This window comes from Somniosus microcephalus, unplaced genomic scaffold (assembly GCF_052327205.1).
Source record: "Somniosus microcephalus isolate GS21.2 unplaced genomic scaffold, FLI_Smic_1.0 unresolved_chr5, whole genome shotgun sequence".
Lineage (NCBI taxonomy): Eukaryota > Metazoa > Chordata > Chondrichthyes > Squaliformes > Somniosidae > Somniosus > Somniosus microcephalus.
The window spans coordinates 39,181,591-39,199,566 of record NW_028225183.1 but is presented as its reverse complement, the minus strand read 5'-3'; the positions used below and the strand labels follow the sequence as shown (position 1 = coordinate 39,199,566).

At 46.5% G+C, this 17,976-nt stretch overlaps 6 non-coding genes across 6 annotated transcripts; all 6 read right to left on the bottom strand.

The window, feature by feature from the left end:
* Positions 1 to 1,857: 1,857 nt before the first annotated feature.
* Positions 1,858 to 1,929, bottom strand: trnad-guc (transfer RNA aspartic acid (anticodon GUC)). Its single transcript has one exon. It is a non-coding gene; the product is annotated as a tRNA-Asp (tRNA).
* Positions 1,930 to 3,888: 1,959 nt separating this feature from the next.
* On the bottom strand, positions 3,889 to 3,960 carry trnad-guc (transfer RNA aspartic acid (anticodon GUC)). The gene has a single exon. It is a non-coding gene; the product is annotated as a tRNA-Asp (tRNA).
* A 3,985-nt stretch (positions 3,961 to 7,945) lies between these two features.
* trnad-guc (transfer RNA aspartic acid (anticodon GUC)) lies at positions 7,946 to 8,017 on the bottom strand. The gene has a single exon. It is a non-coding gene; the product is annotated as a tRNA-Asp (tRNA).
* Positions 8,018 to 9,986: 1,969 nt separating this feature from the next.
* trnad-guc (transfer RNA aspartic acid (anticodon GUC)) lies at positions 9,987 to 10,058 on the bottom strand. The gene has a single exon. It is a non-coding gene; the product is annotated as a tRNA-Asp (tRNA).
* Positions 10,059 to 14,049: 3,991 nt separating this feature from the next.
* On the bottom strand, positions 14,050 to 14,121 carry trnad-guc (transfer RNA aspartic acid (anticodon GUC)). The gene has a single exon. It is a non-coding gene; the product is annotated as a tRNA-Asp (tRNA).
* Positions 14,122 to 16,092: 1,971 nt separating this feature from the next.
* trnad-guc (transfer RNA aspartic acid (anticodon GUC)) lies at positions 16,093 to 16,164 on the bottom strand. The gene has a single exon. It is a non-coding gene; the product is annotated as a tRNA-Asp (tRNA).
* Between the last annotated feature and the right edge of the window lie 1,812 nt (positions 16,165 to 17,976).

The following is a 17,976-nucleotide window of genomic DNA, read 5'->3' as shown; positions in this document are numbered from 1 at the left end:
CTCTTTGAAAGAGCAGTCGTGCTTTCTCCCGCTGTTATCTCATTTCCTCCCTCCCTCCTCAGTGCCCCACACAACAGGCAAACAGAAGGAGAACACTCTACTAACGAGGAACTGGTGCAGGGAGTTGTTATAAATTTCGTCATGTACATATTTTAAAATTATTTTCGTTCATTTTGTTCTATTCAACTTTTCCCAGGGTCTTTTTCAGGAGCTGCCCAAAGGTTTAAAATTAGGGATGTTAAAAATTCTCCCCGTCGGGGAATTGAACCCCGGTCACCCGCGTGACAGGCGGGGATACTCACCACTATACTAACGAGTAACTGAAAGGTGCCGAATCTGTCAGAGCAAAAATCGACCTGTGAACAGAGGGACAGAGGCAGAAGGGACAGAAATAAGAACAGAAGGAATAGGAGCAGGAGTGGGCCATTCGGCCCCTCGAGCCTGCCCCGCCATTCAATAAGATCATGGCTGATCAGATCTTCTACTCAACGCCACTTTCCTGCACGCTCCCCATAACCTTTGACTCCACTGTAGCTTAAATATATGTCTATCTCCACCTTGAATATATTCAGTGGCTCCGCCTCCACAGCTCTCTGGGGTAGAGTATTCCAAAGATTCACGACATTCTGAGAGAAGAAATTCCTCCTCATCTCCGTTTTAAATGGGCGACCGGATATCGTGGAGCTTTGCCCCCAACTCTTTCTCACTAAAGTCTTGCACACGTTGCTAACTTTCAAATGTTGCATTCTTCAAACTGGCGTTGAGTTGGTTGATAGCCGTGCTGTGATAAGCTAAGTTTGTTAGGGGGGTGCAGCCTGCAAGAAAATACATGGAAGTTTGATAATAACCGTGACTGTTCTGACACTGTCAGCTGCAGTTAAATGTGGGCATGTACACGTTTAAATTGTCTCGTCCCAAATGTAATTTCCTGCTGACTTTGAAACAGCAGGCATTTTCCAAAAGGTAAGGAAGTGCATTGTGTACCTGTTGAGGCAGCAGCAGTGTTGAAATTGCAAAGGTTGATCAGGAGCAGGCATTGCTTCGCGCGGGTGCATTGATTAGAGGCTTTTCAAACAGCCTCAAAACGCACTGTTATTTAACCAGGAATCGAACCCGGACCGCGGCGGTGAAAGCGCCGAATCTTAACCACTAGACCACCAGGGAAGCTGCAAAAAGCTGCCTGCCAGCAAGCAGAGCAACGCAGACTTTCCTCCTTGCTGCTTTGAAATTCAGATCACTTTCACGCCAGGCAAACTTTTCGTACAAGATGACATCTTTTAGACGAGAACACAAAGGACATGTTCACTAAGCCACAGCATCAAGTGCGGGAAGGCGTCCATTTGCCATATGTTTCCTTCTGTGCTTTTCTCAGAGACAGAGGCATAAAGTCAGAGAGAAGCCGTCGGGGAAGTGAAAACTGACATCATAATTTCCACGACATTGTCGAGGAAATGGTTATGCAGTGCTTGAGACAAAGCAGCAAACACACACAAAATACCCGTATGTGCTCTCTTTGTGTGGGTATGTCTCAGATATCCATCTCAGTGTCATGTATTCATGGAGGCTGGCAGCACGGTGGGAGGCCATTCGGCCAATCGTGCCTGTGCTGTCTCTTTGAAAGATCAGTCGTGCTTTCTCCCGCTGTTATCTCATTTTCTCTCTCCCTCCTCAGTGCCCCACACAACAGGCAAACAGAAGGAGAACACTCTACTAACGAGGAACTGGTGCAGGGAGTTGTTATAAATTTCGTCATGTACATATTTTAAAATTATTTTCGTTCATTTTGTTCCATTCAACTTTTCCCAGGGTCTTTTTAAGGAGCTGCCCAAAGGTTTAAAATTGGGGATGTTAAAAATTCTCCCCGTCGGGGAATTGAACCCCGGTCTCCCGCGTGACAGGCGGGGATACTCACCACTATACTAACGAGGAACTGAAAGGTGCCGAATCTGTCAGAACAAAAATCGACCTGTGAACAAAGGGACAGAGGCAGAAGGGACAGAAATAAGAATAAGAACAAAAGGAATAGGAGCAGGAGTGGGCCATTCGGCCCCTCGAGCCTGCCCCGCCATTCAATAAGATCATGGCTGATCAGATCTTCTACTCAACGCCACTTTCCTGCACGCTCCCCATAACCTTTGACTCCACTGTAGCTCAAATATATGTCTATCTCCACCTTGAATATATTCAGTGACTCCGCCTCCACAGCTCTCTGGGGTAGAGGATTCCAAAGATTCACGACATTCTGAGAGAAGAAATTCCTCCTCATCTCCGTTTTAAATGGGCGACCGGATATCCTGGAGCTTTGCCCCCTAGTTGTAGATTCCCCCAGGAGGGGAAACATCCTCCCTGCATCTATCCTGTCAAGCACCCTCAGAATCCTATACAGAGAGAGACAGGGACAAAGAGGGAGACAAAGATAGACATACAGAGCGAGACATTCAGTTTGACGTCTTGCAGAGTGGTCCGAGGGATAAGGAACTTCAGTTATGTTGAGAGTTTGTGATTGTGTTCCTCAGACGGTTAAGAGGAAATTTATTAAGAGGCTTTCAAAATTACAAGGGGATTTGATTGAGGTAATAAGGAGAAACGCTTGCCAGTGGCAGGTATGACGGTAACCAGAGGAGACCAATTGAAGATAGCAGAATCAGTATGGGGAGAATTGTATTACGCAGCAATGGCTCAGGCCTACTGAATATCTTACTGCTTAGAAATGTTATCACGGCCCAACTCTCTCTCACTAAAGTCTTGCACACGTTGCTAACTTTCAAAAGTTGCATTCTTCAAACTGGCGTTGAGTTGATTGATAGCCGTGCTGTGATAAGCCAAGTTTGTTAGGGGGATGCAGCCTGCAAGAAAATACATGGAAGTTTGATAATAACCGTGACTGTTCTGACACTGTCAGCTGCAGTTAAATGTGGGCATGTACACGTTTAAATTGTCTCGTCCCAAATGTAATTTCCTGCTGACTTTGAAACAGCAGGCATTTTACAAAAGGCAAGGAAGTGCATTGTGTACCTGTTGAGGCAGCAGCAGTGTTGAAATTGCAAAGGTTGACCAGGAGCAGGCATTGCTTCGCGCGGGTGCATTGATTGGAGGCATTTCAAACAGCCTCAAAACGCACTGTTACCTAACCGGGAATCGAACCCGGGCCGCGGCGGTGAAAGCGCCGAATCTTAACCACTAGACCACCAGGGAAGCTGCAAGAAGCTGCCTGCCAGCAAGCAGAGCAACGCAGACTTTCCTCCTTGCTGCTTTGAATTTCAGATCACTTTCAGGCCAGGCAAACTTTTCGGACAAGATGACATCTTTTTGACGAGAACACAAAGAACATGTTCACTAAGCCACAGCATCAAGTGCGGGAAGGCGTCCAATTGCCATATATTTCCTTCTCTGCTTTTCTCAGAGACAGAGGCATAAAGTCAGAGAGAAGCCGTCGGGGAAGTGAAAACTGACATCATAATATCCACGACACTGTCGAGGAAATGGGTATGCAGTGCTTGAGACAAAGCAGCAAACACACACAAAATACCCGTATGTGCTCTCTTTGTGTGGGTATGTCTCAGATATCCATCTCAGTGTCATGCATTCATGGAGGCTGGCAGCACGGTGGGAGGCCATTCGGTCAATCGTGCCTGTGCTGTCTCTTTGAAAGAGCAGTCGTGCTTTCTCCCGCTGTTATCTCATTTTCTCTCTCCCTCCTCAGTGCCCCACACAACAGGCAAACAGAAGGAGAACACTCTACTAACGAGGAACTGGTGCAGGGAGTTGTTATAAATTTCGTCATGTACATATTTTAAAATTATTTTCGTTCATTTTGTTCTATTCAACTTTTCCCAGGGTCTTTTTAAGGAGCTGCCCAAAGGTTTAAAATTGGGGATGTTAAAAATTCTCCCCGTCGGGGAATTGAACCCCGGTCTCCCGCGTGACAGGCGGGGATACTCACCACTATACTAACGAGGAACTGAAAGGTGCCGAATCTGTCAGAGCAAAAATCGACCTGTGAACAGAGGGACAGAGGCAGAAGGGACAGAAATAAGAATAAGAACTGAAGGAATAGGAGCAGGAGTGGGCCATTCGGCCCCTCGAGCCTGCCCCGCCATTCAATAAGAACATGGCTGATCAGATCTTCTACTCAACGCCACTTTCCTGCACGCTCCCCATAACCTTTGACTCCACTGTAGCTCAAATATATGTCTATCTCCACCTTGAATATATTCAGTGACTCCGCCTCCACAGCTCTCTGGGGTAGAGGATTCCAAAGATTCACGACATTCTGAGAGAAGAAATTCCTCCTCATATCCGTTTTAAATTGGCGACCGGATATCCTGGAGCTTTGCCCCCTAGTTGTAGATTCCCCCAGGAGGGGAAACATCCTCCCTGCATCTATCCTGTCAAGCACCCTCAGAATCCTATACAGAGAGAGACAGGGACAAAGAGGGAGACAAAGATAGACATACAGAGCGAGACACTCAGTTTGACGTCTTGCAGAGTGGTCCGAGGGATAAGGAACTTCAGTTATGTTGAGAGTTTGTGATTGTTTTCCTCAGACGGTTAAGAGGAAATTTAATAAGAGGCTTTCAAAATTACAAGGGGATTTGATTGAGGTAATAAGGAGAAACGCTTGCCAGTGGCAGGTATGACGGTAACCAGAGGAGACCAATTGAAGATAACAGAATCAGTATGGGGAGAATTGTATTACGCAGCAATGGCTCAGGCCTACTGAATATCTTACTGCTTAGAAATGTTATCACGGCCCAACTCTCTCTCACTAAAGTCTTGCACACGTTGCTAACTTTCAAAAGTTGCATTCTTCAAACTGGCGTTGAGTTGATTGATAGCCGTGCTGTGATAAGCCAAGTTTGTTAGGGGGATGCAGCCTGCAAGAAAATACATGGAAGTTTGATAATAACCGTGACTGTTCTGACACTGTCAGCTGCAGTTAAATGTGGGCATGTACACGTTTAAATTGTCTCGTCCCAAATGTAATTTCCTGCTGACTTTGAAACAGCAGGCATTTTACAAAAGGCAAGGAAGTGCATTGTGTACCTGTTGAGGCAGCAGCAGTGTTGAAATTGCAAAGGTTGATCAGGAGCAGGCATTGCTTCGCGCGGGTGCATTGATTGGAGGCATTTCAAACAGCCTCAAAACACACTGTTACCTAACCGGGAATCGAACCCGGGCCGCGGCGGTGAAAGCGCCGAATCTTAACCACTAGACCACCAGGGAAGCTGCAAGAAGCTGCCTGCCAGCAAGCAGAGCAACGCAGACTTTCCTCCTTGCTGCTTTGAATTTCAGATCACTTTCAGGCCAGGCAAACTTTTCGGACAAGATGACATCTTTTTGACGAGAACACAAAGGACATGTTCACTAAGCCACAGCATCAAGTGCGGGAAGGCGTCCAATTGCCATATATTTCCTTCTCTGCTTTTCTCAGAGACAGAGGCATAAAGTCAGAGAGAAGCCGTCGGGGAAGTGAAAACTGACATCATAATATCCACGACATTGTCCAGGAAATGGTTATGCAGTGCTTGAGACAAAGCAGCAAACACACACAAAATACCCGTATGTGCTCTCTTTGTGTGGGTATGTCTCAGATATCCATCTCAGTGTCATGCATTCATGGAGGCTGGCAGCACGGTGGGAGGCCATTCGGTCAATCGTGCCAGTGCTGTCTCTTTGAAAGAGCAGTCGTGCTTTCTCCCGCTGTTATCTCATTTCCTCCCTCCCTCCTCAGTGCCCCACACAACAGGCAAACAGAAGGAGAACACTCTACTAACGAGGAACTGGTGCAGGGAGTTGTTATAAATTTCGTCATGTACATATTTTAAAATTATTTTCGTTCATTTTGTTCTATTCAACTTTTCCCAGGGTCTTTTTCAGGAGTTGCCCAAAGGTTTAAAATTAGGGATGTTAAAAATTCTCCCCGTCGGGGAATTGAACCCCGGTCACCCGCGTGACAGGCGGGGATACTCACCACTATACTAACGAGTAACTGAAAGGTGCCGAATCTGTCAGAGCAAAAATCGACCTGTGAACAAAGGGACAGAGGCAGAAGGGACAGAAATAAGAATAAGAACAGAAGGAATAGGAGCAGGAGTGGGCCATTCGGCCCCTCGAGCCTGCCCCGCCATTCAATAAGATCATGGCTGATCAGATCTTCTACTCAACGCCACTTTCCTGCACGCTCCCCATAACCTTTGACTCCACTGTAGCTTAAATATATGTCTATCTCCACCTTGAATATATTCAGTGACTCCGCCTCCACAGCTCTCTGGGGTAGAGGATTCCAAAGATTCACGACATTCTGAGAGAAGAAATTCCTCCTCATCTCCGTTTTAAATGGGCGACCGGATATCCTGGAGCTTTGCCCCCTAGTTGTAGATTCCCCCAGGAGGGGAAACATCCTCCCTGCATCTATCCTGTCAAGCACCCTCAGAATCCTATACAGAGAGAGACAGGGACAAAGAGGGAGACAAAGATAGACATACAGAGCGAGACACTCAGTTTGACGTCTTGCAGAGTGGTCCGAGGGATAAGGAACTTCAGTTATGTTGAGAGTTTGTGATTGTTTTCCTCAGACGGTTAAGAGGAAATTTAATAAGAGGCTTTCAAAATTACAAGGGGATTTGATTGAGGTAATCAGGAGAAACGCTTGCCCGTGGCAGGTATGACGGTAACCAGAGGAGACCAATTGAAGATAACAGAATCAGTATGGGGAGAATTGTATTACGCAGCAAGGGCTCAGGCCTACTGAATATCTTACTGCTTAGAAATGTTATCACGGCCCAACTCTTTCTCACTAAAGTCTTGCACACGTTGCTAACTTTCAAATGTTGCATTCTTCAAACTGGCGTTGAGTTGGTTGATAGCCGTGCTGTGATAAGCTAAGTTTGTTAGGGGGGTGCAGCCTGCAAGAAAATACATGGAAGTTTGATAATAACCGTGACTGTTCTGACACTGTCAGCTGCAGTTAAATGTGGGCATGTACACGTTTAAATTGTCTCGTCCCAAATGTAATTTCCTGCTGACTTTGAAACAGCAGGCATTTTCCAAAAGGTAAGGAAGTGCATTGTGTACCTGTTGAGGCAGCAGCAGTTTTGAAATTGCTAAAGGTTGATCAGGAGCAGGCATTGCTTCGCGCGGGTGCATTGATTAGAGGCTTTTCAAACAGCCTCAAAACGCACTGTTGTTTAACCAGGAATCGAACCCGGGCCGCGGCGGTGAAAGCGCCGAATCTTAACCACTAGACCACCAGGGAAGCTGCAAAAAGCTGCCTGCCAGCAAGCAGAGCAACGCAGACTTTCCTCCTTGCTGCTTTGAAATTCAGATCACTTTCACGCCAGGCAAACTTTTCGTACAAGATGACATCTTTTAGACGAGAACACAAAGGACATGTTCACTAAGCCACAGCATCAAGTGCGGGAAGGCGTCCATTTGCCATATGTTTCCTTCTATGCTTTTCTCAGAGGCATAAAGTCAGAGAGAAGCCGTCGGGGAAGTGAAAACTGACATCATAATATCCACGACACTGTCGAGGAAATGGTTATGCAGTGCTTGAGACAAAGCAGCAAACACACACAAAATACCCGTATGTGCTCTCTTTGTGTGGGTATGTCTCAGATATCCATCTCAGTGTCATGCATTCATGGAGGCTGGCAGCACGGTGGGAGGCCATTCGGCCAATCGTGCCTGTGCTGTCTCTTTGAAAGAGCAGTCGTGCTTTCTCCCGCTGTTATCTCATTTTCTCTCTCCCTCCTCAGTGCCCCACACAACAGGCAAACAGAAGGAGAACACTCTACTAACGAGGAACTGGTGCAGGGAGTTGTTATAAATTTCGTCATGTACATATTTTAAAATTATTTTCGTTCATTTTGTTCTATTCAACTTTTCCCAGGGTCTTTTTAAGGAGCTGCCCAAAGGTTTAAAATTGGGGATGTTAAAAATTCTCCCCGTCGGGGAATTGAACCCCGGTCTCCCGCGTGACAGGCGGGGATACTCACCACTATACTAACGAGGAACTGAAAGGTGCCGAATCTGTCAGAGCAAAAATCGACCTGTGAACAAAGGGACAGAGGCAGAAGGGACAGAAATAAGAATAAGAACAGAAGGAATAGGAGCAGGAGTGGGCCATTCGGCCCCTCGAGCCTGCCCCGCCATTCAATAAGATCATGGCTGATCAGATCTTCTACTCAACGCCACTTTCCTGCACGCTCCCCATAACCTTTGACTCCACTGTAGCTCAAATATATGTCTATCTCCACCTTGAATATATTCAGTGACTCCGCCTCCACAGCTCTCTGGGGTAGAGGATTCCAAAGATTCACGACATTCTGAGAGAAGAAATTCCTCCTCATCTCCGTTTTAAATGGGCGACCGGATATCCTGGAGCATTGCCCCCTAGTTGTAGATTCCCCCAGGAGGGGAAACATCCTCCCTGCATCTATCCTGTCAAGCACCCTCAGAATCCTATACAGAGAGAGACAGGGACAAAGAGGGAGACAAAGATAGACATAGAGAGCGAGACACTCAGTTTGACGTCTTGCAGAGTGGTCCGAGGGATAAGGAACTTCAGTTATGTTGAGAGTTTGTGATTGTTTTCCTCAGACGGTTAAGAGGAAATTTAATAAGAGGCTTTCAAAATTACAAGGGGATTTGATTGAGGTAATAAGGAGAAACGCTTGCCAGTGACAGGTATGACGGTAACCAGAGGAGACCAATTGAAGATCACAGAATCAGTATGGGGAGAATTGTATTACGCAGCAAGGGCTCAGGCCTACTGAATATCTTACTGCTTAGAAATGTTATCACGGCCCAACTCTCTCTCACTAAAGTCTTGCACACGTTGCTAACTTTCAAATGTTGCATTCTTCAAACTGGCGTTGAGTTGATTGATAGCCGTGCTGTGATAAGCTAAGTTTGTTAGGGGGGTGCAGCCTGCAAGAAAATACATGGAAGTTTGATAATAACCGTGACTGTTCTGACACTGTCAGCTGCAGTTAAATGTGGGCATGTACACGTTTAAATTGTCTCGTCCCAAATGTAATTTCCTGCTGACTTTGAAACAGCAGGCATTTTACAAAAGGCAAGGAAGTGCATTGTGTACCTGTTGAGGCAGCAGCAGTGTTGAAATTGCAAAGGTTGATCAGGAGCATGCATTGCTTCGCGCGGGTGCATTGATTGGAGGCTTTTCAAACAGCCTCAAAATCGCACTGCTCCATAACCGGGGATCGAACCCGGGCCGCGGCGGTGAAAGGCCGAATCTTAACCACTAGACCACCAGGGAAGCTGCAAGAAACTGCCAGAAGCTGCCTGCCAGCAAGCAGAGCAACGCAGACTTTCCTCCTTGCTGCTTTGAAATTCAGATCACTTTCACGCCAGGCAAACTTTTCGTACAAGATGACATCTTTTAGACGAGAACACAAAGGACATGTTCACTAAGCCACAGCATCAAGTGCGGGAAGGGGTCCATTTGTCATATATTTCCTTCTATGCTTTTCTCAGAGACAGAGGCATAAAGTCAGAGAGAAGCCGTCGGGGAAGTGAAAACTGACATCATAATATCCACGACACTGTCGAGGAAATGGTTATGCAGTGCTTGAGACAAAGCAGCAAGCACACACAAAATACCCGTATGTGCTCTCTTTGTGTGGGTATGTCTCAGATATCCATCTCAGTGTCATGCATTCATGGAGGCTGGCAGCACGGTGGGAGGCCATTCGGCCAATCGTGCCTGTGCTGTCTCTTTGAAAGAGCAGTCATGCTTTCTCCCGCTGTTATCTCATTTTCTCTCTCCCTCCTCAGTGCCCCACACAACAGGCAAACAGAAGGAGAACACTCTACTAACGAGGAACTGGTGCAGGGAGTTGTTATAAATTTCGTCATGTACATATTTTAAAATTATTTTCGTTCATTTTGTTCTATTCAACTTTTCCCGGGGTCTTTTTAAGGAGCTGCCCAAAGGTTTAAAATTGGGGATGTTAAAAATTCTCCCCGTCGGGGAATTGAACCCCGGTCTCCCGCGTGACAGGCGGGGATACTCACCACTATACTAACGAGGAACTGAAAGGTGCCGAATCTGTCAGAGCAAAAATCGACCTGTGAACAGAGGGACAGAGGCAGAAGGGACAGAAATAAGAATAAGAACAGAAGGAATAGGAGCAGGAGTGGGCCATTCGGCCCCTCGAGCCTGCCCCGCCATTCAATAAGATCATGGCTGATCAGATCTTCTACTCAACGCCACTTTCCTGCACGCTCCCCATAACCTTTGACTCCACTGTAGCTCAAATATATGTCTATCTCCACCTTGAATATATTCAGTGACTCCGCCTCCACAGCTCTCTGGGGTAGAGGATTCCAAACATTCACGACATTCTGAGAGAAGAAATTCCTCCTCATCTCCGTTTTAAATGGGCGACCGGATATCCTGGAGCTTTGCCCCCTAGTTGTAGATTCCCCCAGGAGGGGAAACATCCTCCCTGCATCTATCCTGTCAAGCACCCTCAGAATCCTATACAGAGAGAGACAGGGACAAAGAGGGAGACAAAGATAGACATACAGAGCGAGACATTCAGTTTGACGTCTTGCAGAGTGGTCCGAGGGATAAGGAACTTCAGTTATGTTGAGAGTTTGTGATTGTGTTCCTCAGACGGTTAAGAGGAAATTTAATAAGAGGCTTTCAAAATTACAAGGGGATTTGATTGAGGTAATAAGGAGAAACGCTTGCCAGTGGCAGGTATGACGGTAACCAGAGGAGACCAATTGAAGATAGCAGAATCAGTATGGGGAGAATTGTATTACGCAGCAAGGGCTCAGGCCTACTGAATATCTTACTGCTTAGAAATGTTATCACGGCCCAACTCTCTCTCACTAAAGTCTTGCACACGTTGCTAACATTCAAAAGTTGCATTCTTCAAACTGGCGTTGAGTTGATTGATAGCCGTGCTGTGATAAGCCAAGTTTGTTAGGGGGATGCAGCCTGCAAGAAAATACATGGAAGTTTGATAATAACCGTGACTGTTCTGACACTGTCAGCTGCAGTTAAATGTGGGCATGTACACGTTTAAATTGTCTCGTCCCAAATGTAATTTCCTGCTGACTTTGAAACAGCAGGCATTTTACAAAAGGCAAGGAAGTGCATTGTGTACCTGTTGAGGCAGCAGCAGTGTTGAAATTGCAAAGGTTGATCAGGAGCAGGCATTGCTTCGCGCGGGTGCATTGATTGGAGGCATTTCAAACAGCCTCAAAACGCACTGTTACCTAACCGGGAATCGAACCCGGGCCGCGGCGGTGAAAGCGCCGAATCTTAACCACTAGACCACCAGGGAAACTGCAAAAAGCTACCTGCCAGCAAGCAGAGCAACGCAGACTTTCCTCCTTGCTGCTTTGAAATTCAGATCACTTTCACGCCAGGCAAACTTTTCGTACAAGATGACATCTTTTAGACGAGAACACAAAGGACATGTTCACTAAGCCACAGCATCAAGTGCGGGAAGGCGTCCATTTGCCATATGTTTCCTTCTATGCTTTTCTCAGAGACAGAGGCATAAAGTCAGAGAGAAGCCGTCGGGGAAGTGAAAATTGACATCATAATTTCCACGACATTGTCGAGGAAATGGTTATGCAGTGCTTGAGACAAAGCAGCAAACACACACAAAATACCCGTATGTGCTCTCTTTGTGTGGGTATGTCTCAGATATCCATCTCAGTGTCATGCATTCATGGAGGCTGGCAGCACGGTGGGAGGCCATTCGGCCAATCGTGCCTGTGCTGTCTCTTTGAAAGAGCAGTCGTGCTTTCTCCCGCTGTTATCTCATTTTCTCTCTCCCTCCTCAGTGCCCCACACAACAGGCAAACAGAAGGAGAACACTCTACTAACGAGGAACTGGTGCAGGGAGTTGTTATAAATTTCGTCATGTACATATTTTAAAATTATTTTCGTTCATTTTGTTCTATTCAACTTTTCCCAGGGTCTTTTTAAGGAGCTGCCCAAAGGTTTAAAATTGGGGATGTTAAAAATTCTCCCCGTCGGGGAATTGAACCCCGGTCTCCCGCGTGACAGGCGGGGATACTCACCACTATACTAACGAGAAACTGAAAGGTGCCGAATCTGTCAGAGCAAAAATCGACCTGTGAACAAAGGGACAGAGGCAGAAGGGACAGAAATAAGAATAAGATCAGAAGGAATCGGAGCAGGAGTGGGCCATTCGGCCCCTCGAGCCTGCCCCGCCATTCAATAAGATCATGGCTGATCAGATCTTCTACTCAACGCCACTTTCCTGCACGCTCCCCATAACCTTTGACTCCACTGTAGCTCAAATATATGTCTATCTCCACCTTGAATATATTCAGTGACTCCGCCTCCACAGCTCTCTGGGGTAGAGGATTCCAAAGATTCACGACATTCTGAGAGAAGAAATTCCTCCTCATCTCCGTTTTAAATGGGCGACCGGATATCCTGGAGCTTTGCCCCCTAGTTGTAGATTCCCCCAGGAGGGGAAACATCCTCCCTGCATCTATCCTGTCAAGCACCCTCAGAATCCTATACAGAGAGAGACAGGGACAAAGAGGGAGACAAAGATAGACATACAGAGCGAGACACTCAGTTTGACGTCTTGCAGAGTGGTCCGAGGGATAAGGAACTTCAGTTATGTTGAGAGTTTGTGATTGTTTTCCTCAGACGGTTAAGAGGAAATTTAATAAGAGGCTTTCAAAATTACAAGGGGATTTGATTGAGGTAATAAGGAGAAACGCTTGCCAGTGACAGGTATGACGGTAACCAGAGGAGACCAATTGAAGATAACAGAATCAGTATGGGGAGAATTGTATTACGCAGCAAGGGCTCAGGCCTACTGAATATCTTACTGCTTAGAAATGTTATCACGGCCCAACTCTCTCTCACTAAAGTCTTGCACACGTTGCTAACTTTCAAATGTTGCATTCTTCAAACTGGCGTTGAGTTGATTGATAGCCGTGCTGTGATAAGCTAAGTTTGTTAGGGGGGTGCAGCCTGCAAGAAAATACATGGAAGTTTGATAATAACCGTGACTGTTCTGACACTGTCAGCTGCAGTTAAATGTGGGCATGTACACGTTTAAATTGTCTCGTCCCAAATGTAATTTCCTGCTGACTTTGAAACAGCAGGCATTTTACAAAAGGCAAGGAAGTGCATTGTGTACCTGTTGAGGCAGCAGCAGTGTTGAAATTGCAAAGGTTGATCAGGAGCAGGCATTGCTTCGCGCGGGTGCATTGATTGGAGGCTTTTCAAACAGCCTCAAAACGCACTGCTCCATAACCGGGGATCGAACCCGTGCCGCGGCGGTGAAAGCGCCGAATCTTAACCACTAGACCACCAGGGAAACTGCAAAAAGCTGCCTGCCAGCAAACAGAGCAACGCAGACTTTCCTCCTTGCTGCTTTGAAATTCAGATCACTTTCACGCCAGGCAAACTTTTCGTACAAGATGACATCTTTTAGACGAGAACACAAAGGACATGTTCACTAAGCCACAGCATCAAGTGCGGGAAGGCGTCCATTTGCCATATGTTTCCTTCTATGCTTTTCTCAGAGACAGAGGCATAAAGTCAGAGAGAAGCCGTCGGGGAAGTGAAAACTGAACATCATAATATCCACGACATTGTCGAGGAAATGGTTATGCAGTGCTTGAGACAAAGCAGCAAACACACACAAAATACCCGTATGTGCTCTCTTTGTGTGGGTATGTCTCAGATATCCATCTCAGTGTCATGCATTCATGGAGGCTGGCAGCACAGTGGGAGGCCATTCGGCCAATCGTGCCTGTGCTGTCTCTTTGAAAGAGCAGTCGTGCTTTCTCCCGCTGTTATCTCATTTTCTCTCTCCCTCCTCAGTGCCCCACACAACAGGCAAACAGAAGGAGAACACTCTACTAACGAGGAACTGGTGCAGGGAGTTGTTATACATTTCGTCATGTACATATTTTAAAATTATTTTCGTTCATTTTGTTCTATTCAACTTTTCCCAGGGTCTTTTTAAGGAGCTGCCCAAAGGTTTAAAATTGGGGATGTTAAAAATTCTCCCCGTCGGGGAATTGAACCCCGGTCTCCCGCGTGACAGGCGGGGATACTCACCACTATACTAACGAGGAACTGAAAGGTGCAGAACCTGTCAGAGCAAAAATCGACCTGTGGACAGAGGGACAGAGGCTGAAGGGACAGAAATAAGAATAAGAACAGAAGGAATAGGAGCAGGAGTGGGCCATTCGGCCCCTCGAGCCTGCCCCGCCATTCAATAAGATCATGGCTGATCAGTTCTTCTAGTCAACGCCACTTTCCTGCCCGCTCCCCATAACCCTTGACTCCACTGTAGCTCAAATATATGTCTGTCTCCACCTTGAATATATTCAATGACTCCGCCTCCACAGCTCTCTGGGGTAGAGGATTCCAAAGATTCACGACATTCTGAGAGAAGAAATTCCTCCTCATCTCCGTTTTAAATGGGCGACCGGATAACCTGAAGCTTTTCCCCCTAGTTGTAGATTCCCCCAGGAGGGGAAACATCCTCCCTGCATCTATCCTGTCAAGCACCCTCAGAATCCTATACAGAGAGAGACAGGGACAAAGAGGGAGACAAAGATAGACATACAGAGCGAGACACTCAGTTTGACGTCTTGCAGAGTGGTCCGAGGGATAAGGAACTTCAGCTATGTTGAGAGTTTGTGATTGTTTTCTTCAGACGGTTAAGGGGAAATTTAATAAGAGGCTTTCAAAATTACAAGGGGATTTGTTTGAGGTAATAAGGAGAAACGCTTGCCAGTGACAGGTATGACGGTAACCAGAGGAGACCAATTGAAGATCACAGAATCAGTATGGGGAGAATTGTATTACGCAGCAAGGGCTCAGGCCTACTGAATATCTTACTGCTTAGAAATGTTATCACGGCCCAACTCTCTCTCACTAAAGTCTTGCACACGTTGCTAACTTTCAAATGTTGCATTCTTCAAACTGGCGTTGAGTTGATTGATAGCCGTGCTGTGATAAGCTAAGTTTGTTAGGGGGGTGCAGCCTGCAAGAAAATACATGGAAGTTTGATAATAACCGTGACTGTTCTGACACTGTCAGCTGCAGTTAAATGTGGGCATGTACACGTTTAAATTGTCTCGTCCCAAATGTAATTTCCTGCTGACTTTGAAACAGCAGGCATTTTACAAAAGGCAAGGAAGTGCATTGTGTACCTGTTGAGGCAGCAGCAGTGTTGAAATTGCAAAGGTTGATCAGGAGCAGGCATTGCTTCGCGCGGGTGCATTGATTGGAGGCATTTCAAACAGCCTCAAAATCGCACTGCTCCATAACCGGGGATCGAACCCGGGCCGCGGCGGTGAAAGCGCCGAATCTTAACCACTAGACCACCAGGGAAGCTGCAAGAAACTGCCAGAAGCTGCCTGCCAGCAAGCAGAGCAACGCAGACTTTCCTCCTTGCTGCTTTGAAATTCAGATCACTTTCACGCCAGGCAAACTTTTCGTACAAGATGACATCTTTTAGACGAGAACACAAAGGACATGTTCACTAAACCACAGCATCAAGTGCGGGAAGGCGTCCATTTGCCATATATTTCCTTCTATGCTTTTCTCAGAGACAGAGGCATAAAGTCAGAGAGAAGCCGTCGGGGAAGTGAAAACTGAACATCATAATATCCACGACATTGTCGAGGAAATGGTTATGCAGTGCTTGAGACAAAGCAGCAAACACACACAAAATACCCGTATGTGCTCTCTTTGTGTGGGTATGTCTCAGATATCCATCTCAGTGTCATGCATTCATGGAGGCTGGCAGCACGGTGGGAGGCCATTCGGCCAATCGTGCCTGTGCTGTCTCTTTGAAAGAGCAGTCGTGCTTTCTCCCGCTGTTATCTCATTTTCTCTCTCCCTCCTCAGTGCCCCACACAACAGGCAAACAGAAGGAGAACACTCTACTAACGAGGAACTGGTGCAGGGAGTTGTTATACATTTCGTCATGTACATATTTTAAAATTATTTTCGTTCATTTTGTTCTAGTCAACTTTTCCCAGGGTCTTTTTAAGGAGCTGCCCAAAGGTTTAAAATTGGGGATGTTAAAAATTCTCCCCGTCGGGGAATTGAACCCCGGTCTCCCGCGTGACAGGCGGGGATACTCACCACTATACTAACGAGGAACTGAAAGGTGCCGAATCTGTCAGAGCAAAAATCGACCTGTGAACAGAGGGACAGAGGCAGAAGGGACAGAAATAAGAATAAGAACAGAAGGAATAGGAGCAGGAGTGGGCCATTCGGCCCCTCGAGCCTGCCCCGCCATTCAATAAGATCATGGCTGATCAGTTCTTCTACTCAACGCCACTTTCCTGCCCGCTCCCCATAACCCTTGACTCCACTGTAGCTCAAATATATGTCTGTCTCCACCTTGAATATATTCAATGACTCCGCCTCCACAGCTCTCTGGGGTAGAGGATTCCAAAGATTCACGACATTCTGAGAGAAGAAATTCCTCCTCATCTCCGTTTTAAATGGGCGACCGGATATCCTGAAGCTTTGCCCCCTAGTTGTAGATTCCCCCAGGAGGGGAAACATCCTCCCTGCATCTATCCTGTCAAGCACCCTCAGAATCCTATACAGAGAGAGACAGGGACAAAGAGGGAGACAAAGATAGACATACAGAGCGAGACACTCAGTTTGACGTCTTGCAGAGTGGTCCGAGGGATAAGGAACTTCAGTTATGTTGAGAGTTTGTGATTGTTTTCCTCAGACGGTTAAGAGGAAATTTAATAAGAGGCTTTCAAAATTACAAGGGGATTTGATTGAGGTAATAAGGAGAAACGCTTGCCAGTGACAGGTATGACGGTAACCAGAGGAGACCAATTGAAGATCACAGAATCAGTATGGGGAGAATTGTATTACGCAGCAAGGGCTCAGGCCTACTGAATATCTTACTGCTTAGAAATGTTATCACGGCCCAACTCTCTCTCACTAAAGTCTTGCACACGTTGCTAACTTTCAAATGTTGCATTCTTCAAACTGGCGTTGAGTTGATTGATAGCCGTGCTGTGATAAGCTAAGTTTGTTAGGGGGGTGCAGCCTGCAAGAAAATACATGGAAGTTTGATAATAACCGTGACTGTTCTGACACTGTCAGCTGCAGTTAAATGTGGGCATGTACACGTTTAAATTGTCTCGTCCCAAATGTAATTTCCTGCTGACTTTGAAACAGCAGGCATTTTACAAAAGGCAAGGAAGTGCATTGTGTACCTGTTGAGGCAGCAGCAGTGTTGAAATTGCAAAGGTTGATCAGGAGCATGCATTGCTTCGCGCGGGTGCATTGATTGGAGGCTTTTCAAACAGCCTCAAAATCGCACTGCTCCATAACCGGGGATCGAACCCGGGCCGCGGCGGTGAAAGCGCCGAATCTTAACCACTAGACCACCAGGGAAACTGCAAGAAGCTGCCTGCCAGCAAGCAGAGCAACGCAGACTTTCCTCCTTGCTGCTTTGAAATTCAGATCACTTTCACGCCAGGCAAACTTTTCGTACAAGATGACATCTTTTAGACGAGAACACAAAGGACATGTTCACTAAGCCACAGCATCAAGTGCGGGAAGGCGTCCATTTGCCATATGTTTCCTTCTATGCTTTTCTCAGAGACAGAGGCATAAAGTCAGAGAGAAGCCGTCGGGGAAGTGAAAACTGACATCATAATATCCACGACACTGTCGAGGAAATGGTTATGCAGTGCTTGAGACAAAGCAGCAAACACACACAAAATACCCGTATGTGCTCTCTTTGTGTGGGTATGTCTCAGATATCCATCTCAGTGTCATGCATTCATGGAGGCTGGCAGCACGGTGGGAGGCCATTCGGCCAATCGTGCCTGTGCTGTCTCTTTGAAAGAGCAGTCGTGCTTTCTCCCGCTGTTATCTCATTTTCTCTCTCCCTCCTCAGTGCCCCACACAACAGGCAAACAGAAGGAGAACACTCT